At 38.0% G+C, this 25,239-nt stretch overlaps 1 protein-coding gene across 2 annotated transcripts in view; it reads left to right on the top strand.

Annotated features, from left to right (window-relative positions):
- Positions 1 to 25,239, top strand: part of TBL1XR1 (TBL1X/Y related 1) — a 120,953-nt gene that overhangs the window by 50,313 nt on the left and 45,401 nt on the right. For both annotated transcript variants that reach the window (XM_062582533.1, XM_062582532.1), the window contains exon 2: positions 1,978 to 2,042. The gene's annotated coding sequence lies outside the window, so the exon portion shown is untranslated. The remainder of the gene's footprint in view (positions 1 to 1,977; positions 2,043 to 25,239) is intronic.

Here is a 25,239-nt window from a genome sequence, read left to right as displayed (position 1 = left end):
CATGAGGGTGCAGAGGTGTTGCAAAGAGATGGCCTGGGTAGTGTGTATTGAAAAAAGCCTTTTTTTCATTGAAGAAGACTGTTTATATTTGTGCAATTGTCACTTATTTGTGTTCGTCACGTTCCTTCTCCGATTAGCACAGACCTAAGTGTCACACTCGCAGCTGGGCAGCAGAGCTCTCCAACGCATTTCTTCGGACACAGCTTTTATAGGGATTTAGACCGGCAGAGTACGTGACCTAACAGTGTGCTTTTGGTCAGTGCTGTGGCTTGTTTTTAAAGAAAACTTCAGTAATGTTGTCAGGGGGGCTGCTGAGTGAGATGGTAACGCTTTCCCTTCTGTAGTGGGCTGCAACTCTTGCTGTGCAAAACCCCAGACTTTCTGACTGTCTCCACATAGGCAGTCATGCCACTGGACAAGTGAAATTTTCTTCACTCTATTTACATAACATCTGCAATACCAGCACTACTAAGCGGGGCGGGGGGGAAACATGTTTGCAGATTGTTTTAATTCCCAGCGTTCCTGCATTCTTTCTCATCCTCTGCAGCAGCTCCACTCTTGCATTATAAAGGTTACATTTGTGTCAGCGTTGATGGTGCAGTGGGATGTTCTAGGAATAAAATAAGCCTAATTGCTGCAGCTCTTTTTTTTGGGTAGGTCCAAAAGTGGTTTTATAGTAAATCATTTCCTATTGGGTGAGCTTGAAAATTGCATGCAAGAGAACTTTGTTGATGGTGAGCCCTGAAAACTGTATTTATTCTTTGCTCATAGTAAAAGTTTTTGAACACAGTTTACAGACGTTTTGTAAATAGTTTAATATAAAAAAGTTTAATAATAGTTTTAGTCACCCATCACCATCTGTCCCTCTTTCTGTTCTTTGAGCAGCTAATTAGATTATTTCTTAGGAAGAAAAGTAGTGTTTAATATTTGTGAGTGGATGCTCTCCATATAAATACTTGTTAGTGTGAAGAAAAATTACTGGTGGTGAATAGCAAAGAATAGTAGTGAATAAGAAGGGATATTGCTGTGGATGGAGTTAGCACATGCTTGGACATCAAAAAGTGTTTGCAAAGACTGATTTAACTTTTTGCCTGTTCATATTGTTGTATGCATAAAATACCTATTACCAATGTTTAAAGAAAATTAACAAAATGTAGGTGAGCATGGATTTTGAATTATGATTCTGTGCTGTTTGTGAGAATGGGAAAGACTTACCTTGAATATTCTGCTGGAAAACTTTGATTGTGTTTGTGTTCTCAAAGGCAACCAGCAGCTAGTATGCACTATTTATTCAGTTACTGAAGTAGTGCAGGAGCTGGTGAACTGTCTGGGTGCCTGGTCACGCCTGGGTGCATAAACTGTGTTCCTGAGCACAACCACGGGTTCTTAATCAATTTAACCGTTTTAGAAGAGTAGTCCACAGTCAGATCACTGGAACGGATATTTCTGTTTGGGCTTTTTCCGAGCATATAGGAGTCACTAGCTGGAATTTATTTGCAGAAGAAATTTTGCATGGGTTGAAGATACTGTAAGCTTCCAGCTCTGTCTAGTTAACTTCCAACCCCCTTTTTGAGAATTAAGGCAAAATCTAGTCACCAGGAGTTTTGTACGCAGGTTGTTTTGTTTGTGTCTTGCTGCTGAATGGGAACAACTGTCTAGAGATCCAATGTTATAAGTCATTCATTCAACAGACTTATTTGTTCAAAGCTCTGTATTTCAGACTCCCCACAGGAGCAGTTCTTGTGATGTGGCTAGCAACAGGATATATGCAAAAAACCAGCTCTGCTTGCTGTGCTGTTCCTGATCGCTGCTGATATATAGGCTGTATACAAATTCAGTGGTAATAACTCAGCTCCTTGAACAAACAGCTCGAGCTGTGAAGGCCCATATTTGATACTGTTTTGTTGTGTTAACACCACCATTTTTGGAATAATAAATAATATTTTTTCCTATTTTGTGTCATTATTTCCTTTTCAGCATCACCCTTCTGTGGCAAGAGGCACCTGAAAGGAAAACTTACGTATATCAATGCACTGCCAATGGTAAGTACCTTTTTAACTGACTAAAAGTGGTGTGGTTCCTTCCTCCAAAGATACTACAAGTCAACTTGTATTGCAAATAATATTTTTAGAATAACTACTTTTTAGCACACAAATTGATTGTTTTACTTTTTAAAGCAACATCTAAAGTGCTATTCTGTTAAAAAAAAAAAAAAAAAAGTTTGCAGATTTCATCCTGTGGAAAGTAGGGCAATATGTTAATTTTGAAGGAAGAAGTGTAATTTGACAATAACATAGCTCATCCTGTTGGTAACTGCTTTTGCTTCCTCTTTTGGCCAAAAGCCTGTTGTGGGGAAGGTGTAGGTTGGCCGAGTGCTCTATTGCCCCCATTTGGGTGCTTTAAGCAGTTCATTTCATACTAACATCTTCTGTTTAAAAAGCTCTGCAGTGTCAGGTGTTTTGCTTCAACATGTTTGGTAGCATAAGATAGTGAAGTTCAGCTCTTTGCTGCTATAGAAATGGGCTTGGCTGTTGCTATCATCTTCTTTCTTCATCTCTGGAATGTTACTGATTATTGGAAGTTCCTATTTGTGGACTATCTCTATGGTTTATTAAGGTTTTCTAATAGTTGAGCAGGTGGAAAGCAGAGGTAAGACCTGAAGGAGAAGGACTGTAACTTAATGCTGCAGCTTTGATCAGATTCATATAATCTTTTTTTTTTCTTCCAGAAGTTTTGGTATCTGGTGTTGTCATAGTCTAAATATGTTATTAGAAAGTTAAGAAATACACGCATAAAGTGCCAGCCTGAATTTAGTGTTTCAGGAATCTCTTGATCATTGTCCTCTGTTCACAAGTTAAAGGGATACCGTTTCTAATTGCGAGCTTTGAAAACAGGATTTGGGCTCTGAGAGCTAGTTTCCTTTATTTTGTTTGTAGGCATGGATTTAAAGAATATGTAAATCAATTACAACCTCAGTGATACCATTCCAGCTCCCCTGCCTTTTTGAACTGTGAGCAAAGTGACACTCAGAGGCAGAGAGTTTGCATGGGTGTAACTGGCTTGTTTTGAGACTGTAATGTAGGAAATGATCCTGTTGATTCTCAAATGCGAAACGGAGTGAAATGTAGTGCAGCCTATTTGGCTCTAATGTAACTCTGAAATGTAACTCTGAAATCAGAAGATCTGCACGAAGCATCCGTATTGTTTAATACCCTGATGTTTAGGCTCAAAATACAGTTTACGCATGTAAAGTTTGTGTTGATTCAGGATGAATAGCATCTGCTGGGAACAGATTTGTTGAATGAGAAAGTGTTACTTTTACCCGATGACTTTGCCTGGTATTCTAACGTTCTAAAACTGAAACTAGCTGTACCCTCGGCCCTTTCTATTGTAGAGTTTTCATATTTGATGTTGACCTTTTTCCAACAAGAAGCTACTCTGAATTCTTTTTATTTCATATTAGTTGTGCGTGTTTTAGTCATTATTTCAAACACAATTCTATAATACTGCTTCTGTTAATGACTCATTCCATATTAACCTAGGCTTATACTTCACTAAATTTTTAAAAATGGAGACTGTATTTGAAATGTTACTACATTTTGTCCTAATTTCCCCCCCTACAAATGATACTAGGAATTCAGAATTACACAGCCTCAAGGGCATGCTAGTTGTTACAGGGATCATAAAACATATTTACCTTTTAATTGTAGTGATGTGAAATACAATACTCTTCACTCTTTTCCTTATAGAAGGTGCTTTTTCTACAAAGTTGTTTTATTTTTCTAGAGATTTCTGAACAATTACTCATCTCTTAATTACCTTTGAAACAGTTTGAGTGTACATTTAAGAGACAAGCTAGACAAATTCTTTGTCATCACCAAAGTAGTCATAACTTATATTAACTTTGTAATAAAGGCTTTTATAGATTTTATTATGTTGGTTATGTCTGTGATCTTTGTAGACAAAGTATAGCTGAACAGTGGTAGATGTGAAAGAGCAGTTTGTTTCTTCTTAATCAGAAACAAAAATAAAATAGAAGTTCTGCATCCTTTGTATCTTTTTTTTTTGGTTTTTCTGTTTTAAACATAATTTAAAAATGCTTACTTTCTTCATTGCAGATGACATATTAACACCTGACTAAATAGGGCAAAACACCACTTACCTCTTAAAATCAATTAATATATTGGAATTGCTGGCAATTGTTTCCAAATAGTTGTCCTGTGATGCCAGCTGGTAAAACGGGCGGTACCGCTGTGGTCAGGTCTCCTGCCCATTCTGCTCTGTATCTGTAATGTCCTTCGGAGTTTCAAAGGCAAGATATGAAGGCTTAGTGAGAAAGACTTGTTAAGTAAAGGAGAGTTTGTATGTAATACTACTTTTTCTAAGATTTCAAAAGTTTGTTTAGAGCTGGTAAGTAGATATTTGCCCAAGGTTGACAAGGGATTAATGAACGTATTAGAAACAATAATCAAAAGTCCTAGACCTTTGGCCTAAACAAAAGACAAAGATTCTCCATAAAAAATATGGAGAAGAGATTTTTTTTGTTAAATGATAGAATTATTAGCTTGCTTGAGAGAGCAAAAGCATTAACAGAAATATATCTTGGATTAATTTTCATCATTTCACATGGTTCTAGTTTAACAGTCTTCAAGGCAAAACTCAATGTATTGACTATGAAGAACTAATTAGTACCTTGTTTGCTTGTTTTTAATAAAGCTACTTTGGAAAATAGTGAAGTACATTTTTGTGTTAAGAGACTAGGAATGAAGGTTTCGGAATGAGTTTTGTTAGCAGAACTGCCAGGATGTTACATGATTTTATTTCCTGATATTTGCTCTAATCTAAAGCCTTCATAAAGGTAAAACAAATACTTGATAGGCTATAACTAGCATAGAACATGGCTGTAATAAAGTAGAAAAAAAGGAGATCCAGAATGAGTGATACCAAAAAGAAGGAGCAAAGAGAAAAATGTGAAATGAGAGAATGGAGCTGTTTATAAGTATTTTGTAGTTTATACTAGGGGATAAGCTGAATGCTTAAAAAATTGGGGGAGGGGGCCCCAAAAAGCAATGCTGCTTGGTAGGCCAAAATTCCTGTTGGGTTCTTTGCTTTGTTTTTGCATGGTAGAGGTTGAACCGTAGCAGGATACTTGCAGATAACTAGTAAGAGACGAAAAATACTGAAGTTCACTTCTGAAAACTACAGAGTAAGTAGAACTAGCTTCTATGCACAGTTCAGAGAAGTACTTCTGAGCAAGACCATAGTTTTGGAGTGAGCACATAATATTAAGTATAAGGATCAGATCTTTTCATGTTTTAGCAAGTACAGAAACAGTGGATCCAACCTTAGCTGCAGTTTGGAAAGGTTAGGTTTTGGGGCTTTAAATCTTGTAGTAGCAGAATAAAATTTGTCAGTTCAACTCTGTCATGCCATGTAGCTGTCTGTCTTAACTGAAGAGGCCGGAGTGTCCAATTTGATTGTGATTACTTCAGTTTTCATCCCAAGATGTTAAATAAAATTGACTCCTGTTTTAATCAATTGCCTCCAATTTCTTAGAACCATGAGTATGAAATTAAAAGTTTGCTATATAAAGAACATTGATGTTGTGAGACTGAAGGGTAAATCTGTTCTGAAAAAAATGCAAAATGAGGCTAGAATGTTTGTGTCTCCATAGTCTGTTTTAGATGTGCTTAATTCATGGGTTACAGGATACTAATTGTAGCCCATCACTTGTATTCTTCAGGACTTTGAAGTGCATAAGGTTAGAAGTAGCTTTGCAAGTTCCCAGAAGGTCTTTTCCATCATACCTTGCAAGGCTTCTCTTGCAAATTTTAGAAGCCTGTCTGGTTTCTGAATTTCACTGAAGCAGATCTTTCGTTAAGGAGTGTGCAGAAAGTTGGAAAGTGTGCCTTTCTGAATATCTCACAAAGGCTTGCTATGACGGATTTATTTCCACAGGAAATAACCACAAGGGGGATAATGAATCCTCTTGCTGATAAATCAAGGAAGGCAACATGGTGATGTTTTAAGAGGCATCCTGAAAAACACTATGCCCATATTCTTGATTCCATCTTTTACCACATGATTAGTTTGACAAAGATGAAGATCAAAACACTGATCAGTTAAAAGGTTTCCCTGCAGAAGAGGGATGTTACTGTTTCATGGCTGACATAGGCAGAGTTTGAGGGTTTGCAGTGAGCAAAGAGTTAGTCTCTAGGAAAGCAGAGTCATTACATCTAAATCATGTCTACATTGTCTCTTTAAGGACATACAAAGTGTAGGGTGCATTAAATGCTGTAATTGTTTAAGTCCATCTCTCCTGTCTACGTTTTGGTGATTATATCATACCATGTTTTGAAGAAGCTGCTTGTATGTTACATCGACTGTTCATAAATGTAAGAGATTTCTTTTAGGTGTAGAACTTTGAAGGCACCAAGTCTCTTGTGCCAGGAGATTCCATGGATGTGATACATAATAGGATTTAGTCCAGAAATGGAAAGAATGGTTGGAGGAGCTGGGGAGGATGGAAAAGTCACTCCAAATAAAAAGAAATTCACTAAAGGGATTAAAAGAGGTCTGCCAAAACTTCCCCAGAGCTTTAGCAAGAGTTTCTTTGAACCCATTTGTGATAAATTCTTTAGAGCATTCATCCTGTGACCTAACCACTCCTTAAGACAGCTGAAGAAATAAATGAATATAACTATTAGCCTGTCATTCCACAACAGCTAAGCTCATCTAATTGCTGGCTTAACTCGTCAGGTTATTTTTCTGCCATTCCATTATCTTAAGATGGTTCCATGCAGGATAAGACAGGCAAGGGAGTGGGCTGGATGCTGCAACTAGAACTGAAGGGGAAGGGAGGGACTGCGGCAGCAGTTGGACTTGCAGAGTTGACGTGGAGCCCCTGCCAAGAACAGCAGGAGATCCATGACACTAGCCTCAGGGTACCCTGTAGTTTGCACTGGAATTGCAATGCAGAAGGAAGTAAAGAATTATCAGTTGTTGCCATAGCTATGTATGCCATGTTTGGATTGAGTCATGGAAAAGCTAAATCATATGCTCCATGACTTCGTCCCAACAGGAGCTGAATGTCAGTGTCACAATTCCAATGACGCTGTTCTTAGTGAGTAAGAAATAATGTCTGCGGTTGGGCAAACCTTGAAAAAAATGGTAGAGCTGAAGGCTGGTTTTCATTACGATGAAAACAAGGACTCCTGCTTTCAAAAGTTGGAGAATTAAGGTGTTGACTAGAAGAGACATCAGTAGTTGCTTTGAAATAAACAATACAAGACTAAGGTCCTTATCCTTCAAATGTAAGCCTGTAATTTCAAAAGTAAGAATACCTCTTTTGAAACATAAGGACTACTCACATAATTAAGATCAGCCAATCCGGAAAGTGTTTTTAAGAGCAGGCCCTAAAAATGCTCATGAAAATTATTGTTGAGGCTGTTGATTGTACAGTTTATGGAGTATAGTTTTAAAAGAAAAAATTATACGCTTCTAATAGTTCTTGGAATTGTTAAAACAGTGACAACGTTGAGTTTGGAAATGTATAGTGTGTTCTATAGGAAACAAATCCTTTATCTTAGATTAAAAGAATTTTCTTGTTTGAGCAGACATTAAAAAAGCAAGTAGAGAAACAGTAAAACGAAATAAAATAATGCATCATAGATGGCAAAATTTTTACTAATAATCAATACTGATTTCTTCAGAGCAAAATGGCAATATATTTCTTAGTTTTGAGTAGGATCTCATTCTCTAATATCAAAAAAAAAAAAAAAAAAAAAAAAAGCAATGCTAACTCCCTTCCAAATAGATAAATTGTGCATTTTAATTTAGGTTAAGTTTTGGTGAAGTGCTGACCTAGAAACCCATACTGGAGTTGCCTGGGACTAGAATGTCTTTCATACTTCTACCAGGCAAATTGCAGCACTGGCAACTGCTACAACACAAGTAAGTTGGAAGATATGAAATAAAGTAGGGTAGCGCACTGAATAGCATAGGTTGTTTCGAGTCTTACATTAATAGGCAGAATAAACCAACAGACCAACTAAAGGATAGAGGAGCAAAAGCATTTTGAAAAATACAGTTTAGATCATACTTATGAATTTTTCTGCTTTTAAAAAGGTGGTAATGATATGAAGTGAGTTTACATTTCACCAGTGACCTACTAGATTTTACTAGCATTTTTGCAGTCTATATTTGAAAAAACAGACATGAATTTTTTCATGACTTAGTTTTCCCTGATAACATGGAATTTTGTTTCTGAAGCCTTTCTGCTCCTTCTAAAATCAAGCAGGGCTATTATCAATGAAAGAAGTGTAATGTTTTTTGTCTGATAATTGGTTGCAGCTAATAATTATATTTCAGAGTATTCATCCATAAACTCTACTTATTGACCTGGCATGGATTAACCAGTGTAGTGGTATATAAACTGAAGAGGTAGTATGAAATAGAGGAAAAATTGACTGCGTGCTATGGTAGGGCGCATACTGTGGTAATAATTAAAGTTTATATGCTACTGTATTTTGATCCATTTTTGGAAGGGTTTTTTAATCTTCTTTTTTATAGTGAGCAAGCTAAACCAAATAGTAAGACTTGTTTCTGTACAGAGGGAGAACACCCCTTTCGTTTTTGTTTTACCATTAGGTAACGTTCACGAGTGAATGAATCAAGCGAAAGGGAAACCGCTCGCCTTAAAAGAAACGGTGGCTCTGTTTTCATGTAGTATTGGAGCACTTTCTCTGCTGAATATCTCAGCATTTTACAGTTCAGAGAAAAGCTTCAACTAAGAATTCTCAGCAGAATCATAAATATGTAATTATCTAAACAGCCAGAATATTTAGCTTCTGGCAGGTGCCCAGTGCAGCGGGATTAAAGCAGCAGGAAAAAAACTGGGCCAATAACCAAAACTAGTGGAACCGCATCTGTAACAGAGTAAGAAGCATTGCTGTTCCTCTCCAATTAATGTTGCCATTTCTAGTTTTTAAATCCTAAATGTACTAGAAAAGAGGCTGTGTCTGTGGCAATGGACTGGTTTTTGTTACGACTTTTCCACTGTATTTCCCCCCACCCTGTTGTGTTCTCTTTTTCCCCTTTCTCTCCCCTATCTTGGATTTTTCTCATCTTTACTACGTTACAGTGACTGGTTCAAGTGTTTAATAGCACTAGTAGTAGTGCAGCCAGCGTTAAATTGTATCTTGCGCCGTTGGTGTGCCACCTGGTTTAGTGGGGAGAGTTACTTTATGTTTCTACGGTGGGTTAACCGCCATATGCCTGCGGCAGAGTTGGTGACCTGAAACGACTCCTTTTCCACCCTGTGAATGATTATATAAAGGAATTCGAAACGTAGCATCAAATGTCCTTGATGGTGACTAAGCGTGTGGCACACTAAAAAATTAAGCTGCGGATTAGACATACCTGACGCAGGAGAAAACCTAATGACGGACCCCTTGGTGTCCTAGCACGTGAGTGCTGCCTTCTGGTTGAGAAGAACTGTGATTATTTCGCAGAAGATGGCGTTAACGTGTCACGTGTGCGAGATCAGGTCGTGATCCTAGTTTCGTTGTTGTCAACAGAAAGTTGATGCTAGTTCAAGTCAACAAAAGTAAAAGCTGCCCTTAGTTTCTGTGGTGTAGATTCTGGGAGATAATGTGTATTGCTGTACAACAACAGGAAGTCAATAGGCTGGGAAGAGTGATACTGAAAATATCTATATGTATTTGCTCTGGAGAAACTGAGATATGCTGGCCTTGAAAGACCAGGGGCTCTGCTTCTACGTAGTCACCAAAATGAGACTAAGCCAGACTTAGAAACCTGTACCTACATGAGACTTCTCTAATATGCTGTATGATTAGAATAAAAGGTCGTAGTCACTGTGTTAGTGCACCCATATGCTCACATGAGGGTTATGTGTATTCTTTTTACTTTGATTTAATGAATGCATATTTAGAAGCCTTCAGGATAAGGGATTTGAATCCTCCAGGGGCTGATACTGAACATGTGTATGTAGGATACGTATCCAAGAACTTAGTGTGTGCACACGTGGTGACTGTTGATAACAAATATGAACTATAGTTTGGACTATTTGTCCTCATTGAAGAATATATCTGATATTTCCCCCTTTTATTTCTTTTTGCCATACATTGACAATATTTTTTGTTTTACCTGTGTTTTTAAAATGCTGTACGTGTTTAGGTGTAGGACATCTGTTTCAAAAACAATTAAAACTATTAGCATGAATGAAGTTCAAATCTGTTGTAAAATTGTGAAAAGGAGATGACCTTGTTAAAGTAAGAAACTGCTGAAAGAGTATAGCAGATTTTGTAAAATCAGAATAGTCATTCCACTGTTTTTTGAGCTGCTTTTCGTGTTAGTACAGTTGCCACTTTTTTGAAAACTGCTATGTATTCCTACTAAGGAGAATATAGTAAGTCAAATGCATATGATGGATTACGAAAAAGTGGTTTTAAGTGTGTGCTAATTAATGAGAATCTAAAATAAAATCAGCAGCAGTTAAAATGTGTAGAGGACAGATCAACTGTCAGACTGGATTCTTTTTTCATGAATAAAAGAAACAAATTTAAAACTATCAGGTACATAACACACCAATTAAAGGGGAAAATAGATGGTCAAAGGTTAAAGAGGGAATGAAAACACAAGTTTTATGGTCACAAGATCAAATGAGGCATTAGTTAATTTTCCTTTTTTTGGTGCAGTTCACCGGGAGGTCAGGTAATTCAACTGAATGATTGAACTGGAACAGAAAAGAGTGCCAGAAAAACTGATTGCTAATAACACAAACAGAAAAATAATCAAATGAACTTAACACTTGATGTCAGCTTTCATATTAGTACACATTTGAAAATGTTAAAATTCCACTCGACTAGTATGGAACCTGATTTACATATAAAACAGTTTTATAACAGCTATTCTTGCAACAGTTGATAAATTACTCCACTAATGAGCCATCAAAATGGATTTAACCAAGAAATGTTTGATGGGCAGAGGATGCTTGCTGGGGACTGACCATCTGGGAAGGGGTAGTCACCCGAGGAGCAGCTAACGGTATTTGATCCCAAGGAAACGCTCTGAGGTAACTAATTATATAAATCACAAGTAGAAACAGTGTTAGAAATGCTCGGGTTTTGCTCTAAATAAAGATATAATACAAGTTATTTCCTGATATTGGTTCCCTGAGGTGATGAGATGCTTTCTAGGCAAGATAGTTACTGTCTTTTCTCCTACATATTGCTTGCATTTTATAGTAAGCAAGCAAGTAAATAGTTTGCTTATCAATTTCTGAATGTGCATGCAGCTTCGAATAGGTTGTTTGCACATCTTTCCGCTGACCTAATACCCCAGTTTCTTGTATGTTTAAGTTTTTCTAAAATGCAGTCCTTTTGCACTGAATATTTCGATTTTGTTTTTTGCTGAGGTGTTTTCTACGCTGTTGCAGTTCACTAGATTCCTGGTTGAGAGTCCACGGCGGTCGGCGGGCAGACTCGTAGGGGCTGCGTGTTCTGATTTTTCTGGCTCGGGCTGAAAGCTGCTCTGAGCAGCCGACTGGGGAGCGAGGTCTTTTCGCTGACCCATCCAGTTTTGTTCCACTGTTTGCTTTGCCTGAGCTGATCGACGTTTCTGAGTGTATCTGCCTTCTTGTAGCCTAGAGGAACAAGCAGTGCTGCTTTTTTCTGTCTGTTTTATTCACACACGCCGTGGTTTTCTTTATAGTAGTCCGGTGTATTTCAGTTGAAATTTTCTCACTCCTCACCCAAACTAAATAAACCTGCTGACGTTGTGTTATGACTGACGTGGCTGTTAGGGCCAATGTCAGCCTGAAGAGGTTGTCGAAGCTCTTTGAATAATGCTGTGTTGCTTCTCACTCTCATGGTATTGCTTTTTATTCATCCATGGTTAGTGTGCATTGTGGACTATTCGAAAGAAGAACGAATGTGATACAGGGTAACCTAATGGCAAATTTTGGAAATACCTTAGCCCGAACCTTTCAGTCTCTGGAGTCCTCTCTTGAGGAAAGGTCACTGTTCTTTGTAGCACACACAAATTCTTTCTGTCCATCGATATGTGTGCATGCATGGATGTATGTATGTATAGCAGGAGAGTGAGACGTGTGTATATAATGTGTATACTTACGTATGTGAGCATGTATATATTTATACCATGGCAGTTGACGAGACTTACTCATCCGTGTAGGTTTCACAAACAGCTCTAGTGAAATCTGCCTTTCCTTCATAAAGGGGTTTAGACAAAAGAAAAGCACTAAATGCAATCTGTCTAGACTTCGGTATGGCATTTGCTCTAGCATCACTTGTGAAATTACTAGTTTAGATAGATGGTGAGATTTTGTAGAACTGTGAAGTGAGAATAAGCAGCATGTTAAAAAGGAGATGACGTCAGGTTGTGTTCAGAGGATGTACTCTACCTGGGAATATTAGTTATCTTAAGAATGGGTCTTGAGGCTCGCTTTAATATTTTCGTTAATGAAGTTGGCACCAGAAGTAGGAGTGTGCAATAAAATTTGCTGATGACACAAAGTTGGGGAGTGCTGTTGTTATAGATGATAAACAAAATATCCTACAGGAAGAGCTGGATGACCTTGAGGACTGGAGTGGAAAAAGCAGTCTGAAATTTAGAAGCATCAAGTTGCATTATTGTGCATTTCTGGATAAAACAGAATTTTGCTATCAGCTGGGGGCTCAGCTCTTAAAAATGCAGGAGGAACAGAAAGACCTGTGTATGTTAACCAGTAAAAAGCCAAGGATAACTGAGTCAGTAGTATATCATACATCTCTGAAAAATGTAGTCCTAAGATATGTAAGGTGGAGAGGTTCTTCTAGTGGGAACTGGAAGGTGTTAGTACTGCTAATGTGTAAGGGAACAGTGCTAAATCCTCATGGGTAATGGCATGAGTTACTCTGGTAGGTATGTTCAAGAAAGATGAACATTAAAGTGGAGCAGGTGCCAAAAAGGACTAATAAAATGGTGACACAAAAACTGAGTTTATCTCACAAGAGGACACTGAGAGGTTGACTGGCTTGTTTAACCTGATAAAGTGAAGTCTGAGAGAGGATGTAATTGCTCTCTCTAAATACATGAGGGGCTGATAAGTACTTGAGCAAGTATAAATATTTTTATATAAAATTAAAGACAGTGCTAGGACAAAAAGAAATGCATATGTTTTCACCAGGAGTACATTCAGGCTGGAAATTAGAAGAAAGAGCTCATCCGTTGGAGTGTGAGGTTTCAGAATAATCATCCAATATTACGGTAGGAGGCAAAAAAAAAAAAGGGGGGGGAAAAAAAAGCCTCACTAGTTTTGAGATGGACATTTAGTTGACACAAACTGTTCAAAAAATTCAGAAGCATGTGACAGCTCTTGGATTTGGATTACAATTTGCATAAATTTGTTATGTGGCTTGAATGGCTTGAAATTTATACTTTGACGAGGACTGTTACGTACTTAAATTTTGAAACCTTCCAGAGAGAATTTGTGATACCTTTACATAGCAAACCTATAGAAAAATATTTAGGCTCTTAAACTTCTCTCCTTTACCCCAAGACTGCTCTGACACTTTTTGCATAATGCATGTGAGTGGAGAAGTATCAGCAAAGGTTTGCACAGGTGTTTTTCTGAAGTGCCAAGTTACATCTATTGGTACTCAATGTGCTTCATGAAATTGGAATTTGTATGGCTCAAAGTTTGGAAATCGCTTGCTTCTTTTTGAAGAAAAAACCTTGCAGCTTAAGCAGAGTGAAACGTTCCACGTATTTTGGTGACCTGCAACACAGGTTTGATGAGGCTGGTGGAAAGTCTGCAGCGGTTTGCTGGCGCAGCGTTCTGTGTCACTGAAGTTGCTTCGAGAGCCTAGAAGGACATGGAGGTGGTAGAGTTATATGCATCGCTTTCTTAGTCTCTTACTCTAGCAGCAAGCTCACCCCTGTTTTGAACAGTGTTACTTGGGAGTCTTCCACTGGAAAATGAATGCACGTAAGATTAGCTGTATAAAAAAACACCTAATCCTACCTCATGTACATCTGCGAGCTACACCTATGAAAACTGCATTGAGGTCAGCTAAAAGCATCTGTCTGGGAAGAGAAAGAGGTGAAATGTGTTTGTCCAGTGAGAGGTGTGTGTAGCCCTTTCTCAGATGGTTTATGTGAGCTGAATATCGTTTAGAGCAATTTCAAAGATAATGCTGTGGCTTGTTTACACAAAAAAGTTGCTGCACGCTCTGTCAAAGTCGAGAAATGGTACTGCTCAGCTATTGCGCACACGGTTTTAGCGTATTTGGAGAGCAATTTTGTAGCTAATTACTTAAAATTCACAATATACTGTACCGTGCACCGCTGTCATATGTTGAAATCCTGTGATAAGAGTGGTGTAATTTTGAAGTTTAGTTACAGAATTGAGCAGGGCAGACGGTTGTACTGAAGAGCGTATTCTTTAGGTATAGATGATTTGTCAATAGGCAGAGAATGCTCTGCATTACTGTGTATTCCTAGAACAGTTCCTTAATAGTCCTCGTGGGTTAAATGAAAAGAGCAACGCTACCAAAACCAGAAATGTGCTGGAAGGGGGAGGGGAGCAGCTAGTTCTGCAGTAATAAGTGAATGCCAAAAAATATCCCTATCCCCACCCCCAAAGAGCATCTTGAAAGGTGATTTTTACTTCTGATTTTCTCTACTGAGTTGCAGTGAGAGAAGAAATTACAGTATCTTGGAGTGGACTTCACCATAGGAAATGCATCTGTGTATAGCACCTAACTAAAACTAGGCAAGCCATACGGATTTTTAGGAACACCTAGAAGATCGTTTGTTTGGGGGCTCTAAGCCTACTGAATATTTGCTGAATGAGGAAAGAATTCTGGATGGGCAGAAGCATGTGTACCATCTTGCCTCACATTAGGATAATGATTTATAAATTCCTAGAGATTCAGCTGTTGAGTAAAGCATTCCCAAACTGAACCCAGCAGCTAGAACCAAGAACAGAAAAAGCGTGTGTTGCTGTGATGCTTTTTCCTTTCCCCTTTCAGCGTATTCCCTCCAAACGCTTTGCTGCTTACCCTTTACTGGGCTCTAATAGAGCTCAGTTCTCCTGTTTCCGCTGTGTTCATAGGTTCATTAAAAAATTTTTCATTGGCCAGAGAAGTTACTGAATTTAGGTAAAGATGACTATTCAACAGTGTATTTATCCTAACTGAATCAACTGATATTTTAGGAAGGCCACGCTGTGTCTTAGCCCTTTCATTGCCTTTGAGGGCTGTTTGATATTTTTTGCCTCCCACAGAATAGGAATCTCTTCTATGGGTTGTGCTAGAAGGACAGAATCAGCAGAAGCGGTGATTCAGGCTATCTGGAGGACCTTGGTCAGTAAGAAAGATTGTAGCAGATGGTCTAAGGAAAATATATTAAAACACAACAACAAAAGTCCCACACAGGGGAGTTTTTTCTTTGTCATTTTGCTTTTATGTTGTTTATCGACTGTGTCTAGTTAGATTACAATCTCTTCAGCACAGGAACCAAGTCTTACATGTTTATGCAGTGTTAGCACAATGGGGCCCTGATCTTGAAAAAAGAGTCTTTTGGATGCTTCTGATGTTCGGATAAATAGTGGTAATAATAATGTTCGTAATGTCTGGTTTTAATTGTTGTAAAGGTCTCTTGAGGAGAAAAGAGGGATGCCTGAAATAGAACAGAAAAATGTAACTGAAATGAGTAAAATCCCCATGATATGTTACATGTGTGTTTTTTTATTTTGTTGAATTTTTTTGTAGTTCTTATGTACAGCTCCATTTTATCCACATATATAACCGTACCTTTAGCTTTTATAAGGGTTTGTATCACAAGCACTTTGTGATTTATACTCAGCTAGTAAAGATAATGACTAAGAGTTTTCTGGTTTTATATCCTGGCTTTGTAATTCCCTTGATATCTGTGCGTGTGTGTGTGTGTGTGTGTGTGTGTGTTTGTTTGTTTTTTCAGTGCAGGTAAGTCCTGTAATCAGTGTCCATGGAGTGATTTGGCTTTGCCTTCTCTGTAAGCCTTCCTGGAGCAGCAAAGCATACCCGAGCGTGTTGCCACCTACTGCCCTGCGTGCTTGGTCTTTTCTTAAAAGGCACTGTTTCTTTAAGTAGCTCTGATTTTTCTCATATGTCAGTATTACAGACTGAATTGAGGGGCAGGGTAAATGGGGACAAACTCGGTTGCACAATCGTCGTGCTGTTGAAAAATGCTGTCATGTAAACACAGCTCATTTGCTTCTAGAAATTGGGTCAGGTTTTAATTGCATTGTCAGGGCTGGTTACGGCTTAAATAGTTTGCTTGTCAGAATATGAAAGGGAACAAAAATGGATCTGCTATTATCTTCTTCTAGCATTTATAAAAATATAGTGTGTGTGTGTGTGTGTGTATTTATCTATATATACAGGCACACATACACACATAATGTACAATGAGCCTAGAAATCCCTACCAACCTTGCCCTATTTGCAAGTATTACAGGCTCTCAGTTTTCTTCTTGCAAAATGAGCTAGCTTTTAATAATATATATTGTGGCATGTTTACAGTGCATGTCTTTCTCTTTTGAATGTTGCTGTTCTGAATAGACAGGCAAATTTGCTTTATTTGAGGCTAAAAGCAAGATTTTTTGGATACATTCTTGAATAACAGTTTCAAGAGCTTAGCTGATTTAGGAGCTAAAATTAAAGTCAGTGATCACTTGACAGTGTTGCCCTGTTCTTTTCTCTCTGACTGCCTGACATAGTCTGAATAGTATTTTTGCCCTCATCTTCATCCACAGAGATTCTGTGTAACTAAATAACCCCGTGTGCTGCTCTTACTCTTCTGCAGTGGGGTCATCAAATCTGACTGTCTTAACTGCAGTCCAGGTGAAGGCTGTGATGGCAATGGATTTATTGTTTCTGAGATTATTTTATATCTATCTATCTATTTATTTATATATATATATAATATTTATTTATTATACATATAAATTCAGTTATAATAATTATAATTTGGTATTAACAATAATCAAATATATTCAGTTAAAACAGGTGGGAAGGCAGCTTCTCTGGCATCCTTGAGGTAGTTGCTACTGTCATGAGATGCACCTAGATTTGACGATTTGAGTTCTGTGGTTTGTCTGGCGGAGAACATTCTTCAGTAGCTTCCCGGGACCGGGGTGATACGCGGAGTAAGTGTTATGAAGCATGGCCATAGCGGTTATAAATGGATGTTCATCTACTAGCCATAGGGATTAAGTATGCGTTACTGGTTTTGATCTTTTCTTCTTTCAGTTGTGATTTGAAGAGCTTGTTTTTTTTTTCTTTTTGGGGTTTTGTTTTTGCTTTTGTTTTTTTTTGAGTAGTCTATGTGAACCAGGACTTCCCAGAAAGCCTCTCTCTTGCATCTTTTACCTAACATAGCAGAAACTCTGAATTCCATCCCTATTCCTAAGAGCAGCAATTAAAACATAAAACTCCTGTGTCAAATGTCCCTCACTCCGTAATGTTAGTGTTTGCCTAGGGTAAGTGCAACTACAAAATAATTTAAAAATGAAAATAATCTTTTCCTCCTGTGGATGGTGTTTACATGTTTTAAGATAAGCTATTACAATAAACTTGACATGCTGTTCCCCACAACTGTTGTTCAAATGAAATTTACTGGCATTGAAAACCTTCAGTTAACAGGTCCAACTTTCCAGTTAACTAGAAATTGTTAAAGGATCTGCTTAGGATTTAAATGTATTTCAGTGTTTGAAAAGGAAAATCCCAGCAAGGTATGGATGGGACCATGTTCATCTTTTATTTCTTACCTCCTTTTAAAACATTATGCAGCTTACCTGCTTACGTGTGGCAGTAGAAAAAATAAATGACTATACAATGGATACAGAAATACCCAATGTGATGAACGTGGTTTTTGAATCTCAGCTGGTTTAATATTTTCTTTTTTCTTGCAGCCCATGTTTCCTTTTCTCGTTTTTGACTTCTCCAGATGTTAATAATTATAATCCTAAAAGTTAATTTTAAGCCAAAAGGAAAATTTAGGAAATCAGAAACATAGACGGTGTTGTTCTGTCATCCGGATAGTAAAATGTGTCATAGTCCAGGATTCTCTTTGTTCCCCAGGGATTTAAATGTGAATCAGGAACATGCAAAATTAGTTGCAGCTACAGTTGATTTCTTTGTAGAAAGACTCCGTTATGGATAAATATTTGAGAAATGAAACAACTGGCACAGGACTCCTGGTTTTGGACAAATCTTAAGACTGAGAAGGGTTTTGAGGAAGTTTTTTTTTTTCTTTTTTTCTTTCAAGTAGCTGTAGAAGGAAGTGTTGTTCGGAGGTGCTGTTAGGACAACCGTGTGCTCCTGCACGTTGATGGAAAGTGATACAATTTTATACCAACAGGGAAAATGAGCAGTATTTACTACATTTCAGTTTGAGCCATCTTTCAGAGATTTATGTTTATTCCAAATTAATCTGCTAGAAAACCGTAAAAATACTAAGATCCACCAAAATGTGAGCACAGGCGTCTCTTGCTGAGGCAATGTTGTGTTCCTTAGGCTCAAGTTTATCTAGGGGACTGTTTCTGTGTAATTCTCTCTTTATTTCACATCTGTGTCCAGATCTATCCAAAACACTGAGTCCCGCTTCTCTTTCAGCGGGAGGCTTGGTGCAATTTAAAACGTGTTAGCAGGGTTTCTCTCATCAGCTCTCCTTTTCTGGCGAGCCTCTGCAGGATGCTCGCGCTCCCTACGGACAGGGTCAGGTAGCTGGCGAGAGACCAAGGGAGGAGAACAGCATCAGAGGACTGTTTCCAAGGTAAATCCTGAAAGGCAGACTGGAAGAAAACTCAGGGGAATAGTCCATGTTCTTTCAAAATGTAACTCACTGTAGTGACTTCTGACCTTTACTGAAATCCTGGACGCAGTATAATTTGCTAGAGAAATCCGGAATTACGACATTTTATAAGAGCTAAAGGAAGGAGGCGTTCTGTGTTGATTGTGTGCTGTAGACTTGTTTTTCCTTGGTAGAAGAGAGACTGGAGAGCTCATAGAGAGACCTCTGCTTTTAAGTATATGGCCAAGTGAAAACTGCACTCTTCTGTCTCGTGGAGAATGGATTCATGCTGTCCTTGAAAAAACTAACCTAGTAGTCAACGAATGACTTGATGTGAAACAAATACAGTTTTGTGAAGGATATCTTATGCTCGTGCGGACACCTTTTCCCCACTGATGAGCAAAATGCATTGTTAGAGATGTCTTTTGCCTTCTGTAGTAACTTCTGCATATGAATACAGTTAAAAATCTAATAGTACCTTGTGGTATTACATTTAGTAGTACAATTCTAGCAGTACTAGCAATCAAAGCTAGTTATGGACAGGAAGTAACAGAATCGGATCCAAGGATTTCTTGTTAGCATCTCCCGGAAAGGGTAGTCAGTCTTCCCAGCTACTTCAGTACACAGAACCTTTAAGATACAGTTGTGTCAATGTCTTGACCAACTTTGTACAGATAAATTACTTTAACACTATTTTTTTTTTTTTTTGTTTCTCTGCATAGACTTCCATACGGAAAAATGCCTGCATCAGGCCATGTGATATATTAGAGGCTGTTAAAATCTATTATGACTTCCACAGAGTTGCCTATAATGAAGGTTGTGTGTAAGGGTTTAATGCAAGAAGGCACACAAGAGGAGTATTGCGATTTAGCGGTGGCTGACATGCCTCAAAACTCCGAGGAGGTTGTGCTGTAAATGCAGCCTCTTGTCTTGCAATTGACATTTTGTTAGTGGGTACCTAACTGCTAATTTGAAGGGGAATCAACCAGGGATCTAATATGAATAGCTATTAATAGATATGCAAGTGTTTTAAATCTATTTTTCTGCTTATTTGTAGGCATATTATTCATATATGATGTGACCTTCTTTGCATATATATGTTTAGTTCTGAAATTCATGCTTCAGTAGCATTCAGCCCTATGTGCCTTTGCAGTCATGGAAGCCAAAATGCAAGTTGGTTGCATTTCTCAAAATCACTTTCCAATGGTGATGACAATTTCAAAGTATGAAAGTGGCACTTATGCAAACTATTAAAAAAAAAAAAAAAACTTAAACCAAGGCCAGGGAGGAAAGCCAAGTGTTGACTACATATCCCCTTATTTTGTGACTAGTAATCAGTGTCAGTACAGTATGTTTTCCCCTGTACATAGTAAAATAGAGGGTAACTTTTAGACCTCTTTTGAAAGTGAGTAGCTCGTACACAAACTGAAGAGGAGTATAATAAGAAGGGAAATCTTAAAAGGAGCTTGATTCTTCGAGAGCAGCATGTAACACGCATTCAGGTGCACAGGTTGCTTCTTATAGCATGCACGTTGCTGTACATGCTTGAGTTTGCTCTGCTAGGGAAGCATTTGCACGCAGGTTTGTTTCCCTTCTACCTCTTCAACTTGCCTCCTGACTTCTCTGCTGCTCTTATTCATCTGTAAATTAATAAATGTCTGTGTGGTGCCTGTCCTTTTAATGAATTCTTAAATTGGAATAAGGAGGGGATATTATGTGAGAGATGCTTTATACTTGGTATGTGCTTGATATTTTTAGATTCATTATATCAAATGGTTGTAGATGCATTTCACTGAAGCTGGTGGAGCAGTGCAGCGATACTGTGGACTGTGACTTCTGATTTTAGGGAATATGTGTGTGTGGTGCATTTATATCTTGTACCTCTTGTGCTAGTAACTGCTATACTAAGCACTCAAATGTTTTTTAGTAACAAAAGTTGTTTTCGTACTATGTGTATAATTTGTTACTCATTGTCCTAGCTGTCCAAGCGGATTTAAACTGTGCCCTCAGAAGTGTTTGCTCTTGCTGGATTAAAATTTTACTGACAGGTCTCTGTAAAATTCACGTTAGTGAAAGTTTCAGAGGTGCCTTTGGCAGCACGCTAAAGCTTTCACGTTAAGGTTTCTCCCCATTTGCCGCAAGTATGAGGAAAAACTATAATTAGTGCCAAACCTTTAATAATAAGCGGCTTCTGCTTTTTGGAATACTTTGCACTTGGGGATAGTGTGCTGCGGTGGTTTGCTTATTAGAGGGCATGGTTATCAGGGAGAGTGCAGGTCTAGTGCAGGACTTGGAGTGGCGGCAGCCCTCGTGGCAGCCCTCGGAGTCCTCTGGCACGGCGGGAGATCTTGGCGTTTTCCCTCTTGCCCCGCTCTCAGCAGTTGTGTTTCGGTGTAGTTCACAGTTCGGTGGTTGTGAAAGCAACAGCTAAGACAGACCGACATGCCGCCCTCGCACGCGCTCTCCACGGCGTGCTTCTTGCTTCCGTTTTCTTCCGGGTACCCAAAGATTTCAATTTTAAGAGTTTTTGTTTGTTTGTTTCTCTGCCCTTACGTACTTTACTGTACTCAGTACAGCTCTGGGCAAAGAACCGAGCTGAAACAACTTGTTGTGTTACTGATAGGCCAGCTTAGCTGGAGAGAAGTGTTTTAAGCGCTGCTTAGGGTTCAAACCATCTCAAGGAGGGCTTAAGGTTCAATTACGCTCCATTTGTAAATGCAGCTGATTGTGTTTGCCTGGCTCATACTGATTTTCCGAGGAATAACTGACACTGCTAAAGTAATCGCACACTCGAGCGATGGCAGTTGCGTATGCAGGCAGATAATGAGGTACAAATTTAAACCCTGCAGGAAACTTAAAGCATGATTTCTCCCATTTAGAGGCAGTTTCAGGTGTGTGTTGTGAGTGACCATCAATGTTCTGTTGTGCGGATTTTGACCCTGCGTGTATTTTTCTGACTCTTCTGTATTATACTGTTTTTGGTTCCACATGATTGAAGGAGTGTTGGAGGAAATGATAATATCATTGCATGTTTGAAGCAGACCAAATAGTCTTTGGGTTTTTAATAATTACTTCTGTTTTGGTTTATGATGTTTACTAGAGAAAGCAGTACTTTTTGGTATGGGTTTAGAACTAAAAGATAACTTAGGAACATGATATAACTTTCTATTTTTATAGCCAATAATTTAATAATAGCAAAATACCTGTTGAGTTTAAGGATGTTATCAGTTATTCCCCCCACAGACACACACGCTATCAGCTTCAAAATTTATGCATATGCCAATGCTTAACCTTACATATTGCATGTAATCCTATTTGATTTGAATGTAATCATGAGAATGAGTTGCAAGGTGCACACTTAAGTTTTTTTATAAATCTTGGCAAATTAAGATTCTATATTTTTAAAAAAATCTTTAATATACTAAAATTTACCAACTTTAGCTCACATTGCAAATAGTGATTTAAACATTTTCTGCTTTGCTAAGAAGCGTATCTGAATGAAAGTCTACTTTTCCTTGAACATTTATTTGCTAATCTTTTCTATTAAAAATAGCAAACTGTGTTTGTCAAAGTACTAATATAGCAGACTACAACACTTCAGGCATCTTTGAGAATTATCCATGTGCCAATATTGGTAATGAAATAAAAGCATTTGTTGAATGCCATGCTCTAGGAATATAAATCTATGATTTGTATACAAAGTTCTCTCATTTTAACTGCTATTAAACTACTAGCAGCCTGAAATTCTAGGAACTTTGAATGCCCTTGAAAGTTTGTAAGAAAAAACAACAAATAATCTGATTTCTGGTAAATAAATGAATAAAACAGAAGAATTTCTTGAGTAATTGTCACCTTCAAGTTTTGAGGAATGAGACTTTTTTAATGGCTGGGATATTTTTTTGTTGGCTTGTTTTTGATATATGGAGTTGGAATATGTATTTTCCGTCTGAATGAATTTTTCATCTTTTTCCTTGAGATTTTTTTTAAATATTCTAAAACAGTCTCAATACATGCTTGTTTGGTTTTTACAGACCTCAATACGACAGTTGCACATAGATACGTTGAACTTTCGAATAGTACCAGAAAAGAAGTTAGCATCCTTTTGCAAACACTTGTTTTATATCAAGTGAAAGGCTCATTGAATCTGTAAATTAAAATCATCTAACTTTCCACAAACATACATCTTTTTCAGTGAAATTGAATGATGGTTTGGTTTACTATTTTTAGACCTTTGCAGAAAAGAAACCAAGGAAGTGATAATGTATATAGTCAGATTATAATAAGGTTCCAATCATTTAAAATTACTGCATGATGAATTAGTTTGTATAGATTTTGACTGTAGTTGCCTGTAATAAACTGAATTGTTAAGTAATACATAACCATGGTGTTTCTGAAATAAGAGAAAAATAAACTTTCTTTCCTTGTCAAAGACTTTGAAGCTGGACCATGAGTTCTGGTGTTTAGTAAACTAAGATGAGGAGGGGTATGCAATTTATGAATAAATAGTGATTTAATGCTGCCTGTTTATATTCACTGCAAACCTGAGCCAGGAATTTAATTCGAGTCTCCCAAGATAGTGCAACAGCTATCTGTGTTGTAACTCCATATGACTATTGAGTTGCCGCTCTGAAATCCAAGAATCTGTCTTTCCCTCTAGTAAAGTGTTACTAGAATACTACTACTAAAAAAAAGAAAAAAAGAAAAAAAAAAGAAAAAAAAAAAAAAAACACAAAAAATGCCCAAACCAGCAGCAACCCCCCTGCCTAAATTCTAGAAATCAGACCATTCTTTATTATGCTTCCATATTCTCAGCTGTGTTCCAGTTGCAGGCTTGAGAAGCCCTGTGGCTGCCAAGTGACATTTGTATCTACCTTGGTAGTTCTCTATTTCAGTAATACGGGCTTTAATTATAGTTTGATATAACCTGCTTTCAGTCTGTACTTAGGCCAAATCCTACGATTTTTACGTGTGTATCTAACCAAATTAAATCCCAGTTTGGGGTCTGTGCTCCATCCTGGAAGTGCCATTTCATATTTTTTGACTTTGGCACTTGATGGGTTTCTGATATAATATGTAGACTGACTGTAAATATAATACATTAATACTATGAATATATTGCATTTCCAGTTACCCCCTAGAACTTTCACCCTTGCGTGAAAGAAGTCTTCTCCTCCCACTGCCACAGAAAGTCCACAGACTGCAGTGCCACGCACTTCCTCGGAAAGGGAGTAGTTTTGGACTGGAAAATGAGCTTGGACTCGTTTTGAAAGCGGCCAACGCTACCACAAGACAAGGTAGCTGTTTGGTTCTTACCTTCTCACCGTCCAGAAACGGCCAAGGCAGATCTTATTTCTGAGTGTCCTTGCCTCGTGTCCCTTGTAGTGTTGCAGGTCACGCACTTTTCTCCAGGCGTGCTGGTACTAACCTGAGGGGTGTAGTTGGAAAGCTGAAAGCAGCTACTTCCCTTTATTTGTGATGCGAGTGAACCTGTAATGATGAATTTGAAGGTTGGCCCAAGACATGTAGTGGCCTTCTCGGGGAGTGGTGACACTGCTGAGGGCTGCTGCACTAAGTGGGTTGTTAGAGATTATGTGCACAAGACTGCAAACGTACTCGTGTATGGGGGGGAAGGGGAGAGTTTCTAAATTTCAAAACGGGAAAATTGAGGATTTGCAGGAATGAGAACTGAGATAAACTTTACCAACCTTTCGATCAGTTACGTTTTGATGGTTACTTTTTCAGCAAAAAGAGATGCAAAGCTTCAGAGGTCGTTTTTAATGAGTGTGTGAAGCAGTGTCTGTAGCACTTGCAAGACCAGTCACGGAACAATACACATGGAGACAACTTTTGAAAAATTAAATGCTTTTGCCTTCCAGTTTGGTTTAAAAAAAAAGAAAGTTTGTTTTTTCACTAAGAATTTGCGTATAAAGCTTTGAGGACTTTAAACCCGGTAGTTTGAATCATGATCAGGCAAAGAACTGGAATAACTTTCAGAAAGACGGAATGAATGTCAGTATCCTGTCCCCAAAATAATCTAAATAAATAACTTAGTACAAATATATCCAAATAGTGTCCACGATGAACAGTACACGTGCAATCCCATAAAAAAAATGCATGCACGTCAGCCCTTTGCAGATACACTACAAAACAATTAAAAGGGGGGCAGGGGAAAGCACATTCTCCATGCACAGAGAATATGGGGTAGTAGGAAATGCAGGATACTTTGATTAAGTTCTTTAGTTCTTGGATGTTTTTTATCTGATGTCTAAAAGATGTATCTCATATGAGGAAACTGTGAGGCACAGTAAAACTCAAATACATATCTACTGAATATACATGCCTATTAAAGTTAATACAGATGTACCCACTTCTTTCATGAGCT

This window comes from Rhea pennata, chromosome 9 (genome assembly GCF_028389875.1).
Source record: "Rhea pennata isolate bPtePen1 chromosome 9, bPtePen1.pri, whole genome shotgun sequence".
NCBI lineage: Eukaryota > Metazoa > Chordata > Aves > Rheiformes > Rheidae > Rhea > Rhea pennata.
Note: the sequence above shows the minus strand (reverse complement) of the source record. Positions and strands in the feature narration are given on the sequence as shown.